Source organism: Triticum dicoccoides, chromosome 2B, assembly GCF_002162155.2.
Source record: "Triticum dicoccoides isolate Atlit2015 ecotype Zavitan chromosome 2B, WEW_v2.0, whole genome shotgun sequence".
Lineage (NCBI taxonomy): Eukaryota > Viridiplantae > Streptophyta > Magnoliopsida > Poales > Poaceae > Triticum > Triticum dicoccoides.
Genome location: NC_041383.1, coordinates 684,524,603 through 684,531,399, shown reverse-complemented (window position 1 = coordinate 684,531,399; position 6,797 = coordinate 684,524,603). Strand labels below are relative to the sequence as shown.

At 47.6% G+C, this 6,797-nt stretch overlaps 2 pseudogenes; both read right to left on the bottom strand.

The window, feature by feature from the left end:
• Window positions 1-1,386: 1,386 nt before the first annotated feature.
• Window positions 1,387-1,855, bottom strand: LOC119361146 (annotated as a pseudogene).
• A 2,162-nt stretch (window positions 1,856-4,017) lies between these two features.
• The window catches only part of LOC119361145, a 25,895-nt pseudogene continuing 23,115 nt past the window's right edge, over window positions 4,018-6,797 (bottom strand).

Genomic DNA, 6,797 nt, shown 5'->3' with positions numbered 1-6,797 from the left:
TTCTGTAGTTGTATACTTTTTTTCAGATTTTATGAAACCAAAAAGTATGAATTTTGAATATTTTAAAAGAATCGGCCTCCATGGGTGCTCCACAATGTCGTTCTACTGACATGTCTACTTTTTTGAATTTAAGAGACCAAAAACAATTTTTTCTCTTCTTTCATGCATAGTAGATCCTCCGTCTCATAATGTGAGAATGTATTGTCCTTCCCCTCGCCCTGACAGACTCCGTGGAGAGTCGCCTTCCTTCTCCGGCGGCTCTCCCATCGCGAGCGAGCATCCCCTGTCCTGTACTCCCTCCGTTCCTCAATCTAGTGCGTATAAAATTTTGACAAAAATTCCACTTTGTAGTGCGCATTAGCACCCGTGGGCGATTCTGGACGATTCTATCCCCAGACCGCAAGGACGCGCTTCGTCCTCCGCTCGCTCCTTCCTCTATTCGCTTTATCCCCTCCTCCCGCAGATGCATCTCGATTGAACTCCACATCGCCGATCTACTCGCCTAGCGCACGCGACTGCTATCCTTTGAAGAGATCGTGGCGGGGGAAGAGGTCAGAGGTGGTGGAGGCGGCGCCGCCGCGGCGTTCAGTGGCGTGATGGACGGAGGAGGCGGGGGGTGGAGAGGAGGATGCTTGTGCCGCCGTAGGAGAAGGCGATGCCGGCCGTCCAGGTGGTCAGGACTGCAGCGGCCCAGCGGGATTCAAGCAGCGGCGGTGGAAGTTCAAGATGGAGGAAGAAGATGATGTATGGTGCCACGGGCAAGAAGATGGGGAGCCGCCTGACAATGGCGGCGATAGGGGCTGGCTGGACGCCCTGTACACACAGGAGGCATGCCCTTTGCCCACGTTGACCACAACGGAAGGTTGGCTCCCGCCGGCGTCTCTGACTGCTCGTTGACTAGCTTGACACCGCGATCTTCTGGCAAGTCCTAACCTCGTGCGTCCCTCCTGACACGACCCCGGCGTCACCAAGTCCACCGTCGGCGTCTCCGGTGTCACCGCATCCACGGCCTGCATGCCCACGTCCGCGGTCGACATCTCCGATGTAACTCTGTCCCCGGCTAGCATGCCTTCGTCGTTGCCGGCGTTGCCGCGTCCTCGGCCGGCGTCTCCGCGTCCAGCGAGTTACGAGGGCACGCCGCCGGCGCAGCAACGGCACGCTGCCACTTTCTTCTCCACTTAGTACTACTAGTACTGTAGTACTACTTGGGAACATATGGCATGGGCTGGGAGTGGGACAAAGCGTGTGAGGGCTCAGGGCTTTCTCGTCCAAAAGCTTCCGCCAGCGCATACATTGGTACGTGTGCTGCAAACTATGCGCACTAGATTGAGGAACGGAGGGAGTACTGTATACTACAGTAGTACTCGTTTACATTATCTTGTGCCCTCAAGAACTAGAAATGGACTCCGAAGCGACGACGTAGAATGGTTGTAGAGCACGCATCCTACGGAGCAGAAGCAGGGACGTCGGTGGTGCCAGTGAACCACGGGCACCGGAGCACCCCGGCCGCAGGCAGACGCTCGCTGGGATCGCACTTGAGGAGCCCGTCTAAAACCTCGAACCTGTCGTGCGACAGGCACTCCTCAAGGAACAGCTCCTGCAGCCGGCTGCCGCGGTGCTGCCCAGCGCCGCCGAGCACGCCAGAGATTCTGAGGATCTGCTCAACCGCATTCTGTCCCGGGAACAGAGGCTCTCCGGTGAGCAGCTCCGCCATGACGCAGCCGAACGACCATGAGTCCACGAGCTCGTCGTAGTCCGGCCTCCCCAGGAGCATCTCCGGAGCCATGTACCAGCGCGTGCCGGCCCGGCCGCGCGGCCGCGGCTCGCCATGGACACGGCCAGCCCGAGGTCGCATATCTTCAGCGCGCCCTCGCCGCCTACAAGGACGTTTCCGCGCTTGATGTCCCGATGGATGCTGCCGCGCTCATGCATCCTACCGGCGCCGCTCAGGAGCTGCCGCATGATGCGGCACGTCTCGTCCTCCGTGAACGGCCCGCGGCGACCAAGCAGGACGTGGCCGAGGCTCGGGCCTGCGTGCTCCAGGACGAGGCTGCACTGCCCGGTGTCGGGGTCCCGCGCGATGCCGTGCAAGCCGACGATGGAGGGATGGTCGCGGCACGCCTCGCGCAGCAGGTCGCGGTGGAGCGCGTGTGCACGGTGGCGATTCCTCTTGCCGCCGCCGTCGTCGGTCGAGCGGATGAGCCACTTGAGGGCGACGTCCTCTCCGGTGGCGCGCCTTGACGACGACGCCGAAGCCGCCCGCCCCGAGCACGCGCGTCACGTCGTAGTCCTTGGTGCTCCCGATGCGCCGTCTCTTGCGGGAGCCGCCGGCGTGGTCGCCGGCGTGCTGGGTTGTGTCCTAGCAGGCACGCCGCCTCGGTGGTGAGCGAGAGGTAGAGGTTGGTGGCGGGGACACGGCGTTGGACATCTCATATTCATATATCAGGATATCCACCATGACGTCCCCATCCTTTGTGCCGGACTTCTTTGTCTTCTTGGAGGTGGAAGCCGCCATGGAGATTGGAGAACACCTTGTGCAGCAGCGGCTCGGCAACCATGGCCTCGAGAGAGCTCGGCGGGGCAACGTCGGTCATGGATCTGCTACTTCTGCTCGTAGATGGCGAGCAGTGGCGCGGTGGTGCGAGCTAGTGCAGCGCGCGCTTGGCCACCAGCGTGGGGTGGCCATCCTCGAGGCTCGAGCTCGTTGCGTCGCTGTCCATAGGGAGGCTAAGAGCATCTCCAGCCGTTGGCCACTAGGAGGGGCTAAAATTCGCTCCTTAGTGGCGCACCGGCACTAACCGACGCGATGGGGTTTCAGAAAATGTTTGGTAATTCAAAAATTGTTCACCTTTTAAAATTTTGTTCACAAACCAAAAAATATTTGTTTAAAAAAGTTATCATTTTTTAAAATTTGTTCACAAATTCAAAAAATGTTCACATGTTTAAATTTTGTTCAAAAACGTTTGGGATTTCAAAAAAGTGTTCATGTTTCCAATAATCATTCATAAATTCAAAAAGTTTTGTAATATTAACAATACTACCCATTTTGAAATTTTGTTTGCAAATTCAAAGAATATTTTCATTTTCAAAAGTTGTTCACAGATTCAAAAAATGTTCGTGTCTCCAAATTTATTCACAAATTCAAAATATGTTTGCATGTTTAATTTTTGTCACAAATTCAAATTACTTGGGAATTTCAAAAAAACATCATGTTTTCCAAATTTGTTCACATATTGTAAAAATGATACAGTTTTCAAAATTTGTTTAGAAATTTTAAAAATGATCACATTTTCAAAAAATGTCCACCTTTTCAATTTTCTTATTGTTTTTCAAAAAATATTTTGCGTTTATGAAAAGTAGTTCATAATTTAAAAAATATTCCCGTATTCAATTTTCTGTTACTATTTATTTTTAGAGTGTTCCCAAATAATTTTGCGTTTCGTAAAAATTTTCCTTTTAAAAATTTACACTTGAAATTTTAAAACAAGTTTTAATCTGCCGCGGATTATAGTTCATATATACCGAACAAAATTGTATGCACTAAACATCAGTTGTTACAATGGCTATGGCCTCGCTTCCCTGGCGGGTGGACTTGAGTTCGATCCATCGTGCACAAGTTTTTTTTATGGATTTTGGTGAATTGGTTTTATTTTTCGCCGATGTCGGCATTTTTTTAAACTCGTGGTACAAATCTTTCAGAGTAGCTCGCTTGTCGCGGTGGCTAGCGGATCGCGCGCATATAGAGCAGGTCGTGGGTTTGATTCCTATTGGTAGCGCGCTCTTATTTTTGTGATTTTTCATTCGCGGAGGATAACGAATGGGCCGGCCCAAGTGATCCGCTCTTGTGCGAAACTGCGACTCCTTGCCGCAATAAGCGGCATATAGGAGGTCCCAAGAATCAATGCAGTGAAATTACCGATCCTAGGAAAGCGTACTTATATGGTCCCGAAGAAGGAAAAGGGAAGCACGTCCGAAGCAGGAGAAAGGCCCAGAAAAATTGGATGGAAGGAAACCGACCTAGAAATGTTGTAGACACAACTGATCAATCAAAGACGCGAGCAGTCCAGACATGAACCTGACGCCCATGGCTGGCAGCCACATGTTGTAGTCGATGAGCTGCGCCACGGTGAAATTACTGGCCTCGGCCTGGGTCATATTCATGTTGTAGCCCGGCAACCTCAACCTGCCGCTGGCACCGGCGCTAGGGCCCATTTTCATGTACTACCCATAGTAGAGCGTGCCGAGCGTGGTTGGTTGTCGTCCCACTTGAGCCACCAGGGCTGGCACATAGGCCGAGCAAAAGAGGTGACTCCCCCGGGCCTCAAGAGTGAAGGACCCCGATACAAATTAAACTAATAAACACTATATAATTATTCATTACATCTGAAAGATTATTAATGCATAAAATAGATTCTTATTTCGAAGGAGCAAAAATACACAACACATACTAATAGTTTATACCATTCAGAGGCAAACCAATCTGAGTAGCGAAGTTGAGTTTAAATATGTTAGTTTCCCTTTATGATGAATGCCTTAGTATCATAATGGAGTTTATGACAACAAGATTTGAATGTTTAAACCAGTGCACAATTTTCATTTGAGAAACCAGTAGAAATTCTCATTCGCATCAAATCAACTCAAGTGAATCTAGATTAGCATGTCAGATAGTCAAATCTTGCGCAAAAGTACAATCAACACGTTTGGTTCTTCGATGATTCTATTACTGAACCCAATTTGTACGTCACATTTGCTATACACTAAAAGTTTCTACGAATATGGTTGCCTAATATATACTAGAAACCACTATCAAAATATTTGTTTGTATGTATGATTTAAAAATATCTGCCATGTTATTCACTACTATGAAAATATATATGAACAAACACATATATATGCAGTGTTAGAAAATTAATTTGAAGCATTTTTTTAACAAGAAAGAGATTTGTTAATCATAAAATTTAAATTTTTTAGAATAAATATTTTCATTCATATACATTACAATTGTGTAATATCAATATATTATTTGAAAACATTCTTATGTGACTGAATAGTAAAAAATGTATTAATTAAAGTTATAATATGGTGTACTTAGTTTAAAATATGTATAAAAGTTCAGTACAAAAAATAATTATTTTACATTGCTTCGGGCCCCAAAATGGTTTGCATCGACTCTGTGAGCCACCCCTCCGGCTGCACCACGACACCAATATAGCATTCCATGAACACCACTCGCAAGTATGCCTTCCACAACCGGCCCAGGAAGGTTTGTGTGGCGGCAGCTTTGTTGATCTGGTTGGCCTTCACGCGTAGGAGACTGTCGTGCGTGGAGATGTTGCAGAACTGAAAGGCGAAGCCTGTTCATGGAGTCGCTGACGCGGCCCTGTGGCGTGACGGTGTTCTTCTAGCCCGGGAGCGGGACGCGAGCCAGGAGAAGGTAGTTATGGAAGATCGTGGTGGCACCGAAGACAATGTCGACGGTTCCGGCGGCACAACAGTCACGGTAGAACTAGTGGAGCGTGTGTGGGTACAACATGTCATGGTGGCCCTCGAAGGTGCAGCGGTAGAAGAGGGAGAGGTCCGAGTCGCTCTGTAGTGTTGGAAATATGCCCTAGAGGCAATAATATTTGTATTATTATATTTTTCATATTCATAATTATAGAGTTTATATTCTATGTATAACTGTTATGATCCTGGAATATGTGATTCAATAAAAACCTCATATGCACATGTGGAATGATAAACAGTTAAATAAAAAGGTTCCTAGTCTTGCCTCTGAAACTAACTCAAGTGTTGTTGGTGATCATGTTTTCCGGATCTTAGGATGTTGCTACGTGTAACGGTAGTCCTAAAACAACATTAAGATTATGACGTTAGAAGAATGGTCATATTGAATCGACCCAATGTTGTTTGTTATGAATTGAGTTAATATCGTCTTTATTCAATTGTAATAACACAGAGTGTTAATGTGTGATATTGCTCCTTATACCATGAGAGTGTGGTCATTTCTTACCATACAGTGGGCTTTGGGGTTGCTCAAACGTCACCTCTAACACGGTGATCATAACAATAACTTACGGGTTCATCGGAAAGTTTGACAAGTGGCCAGATAGCTCAAGAGTGGGATTTGCTCCTCCGACGATGGGGAGATATTTTTAGGGCCCTCTGGGTGTGAAGGCATCAATCATAGTCTAGCCAGTCACAAGTGACTTCGTCACGGGGATGCGGAACACAATAGCAAGAAAGAAGAACAAAACCGGTAACTAGGATTTTGGTATAATGAGCATAGTGATGACTCAGGAGGATACCGATGCATCCCGGATTTTGTAAAGTATCACGAAGCAAAGGGAACATCACATGATAACCAAAGGTTCACTCGAATATCATTCCTGTACTCACATGGATCCATATGGACGTCCATGGTCCCGCTATCGGTCATTGAACGGTTTCGTCCATGTATGTGAGTTATCGAACCTATGGGGTCACAAGCTTAAGGCAATCAATCTTTTGAGTCTTAGTAGGACGAGAATCATGATAAATTCATGAATATTCAGAATTGTCCCGAGAGGAACCGGAAGCGTTTCAGGGTCATCAGAAGGGTTTCGATGGATATCATATAATACGGGGTATAACCGATATGTTATATATAAGCGGAAAAAATTTCTGGAGATGTTTATAAAATGGTCTAGATCTATTTAGAACATTATATATTTAATTTAAATATCAACGGACCTTAAAAGGCCAAGAGGTGGAGGGAATTATGGGCCACAAAGGCCCATAAGGAAGTGGCGCACCCTTGC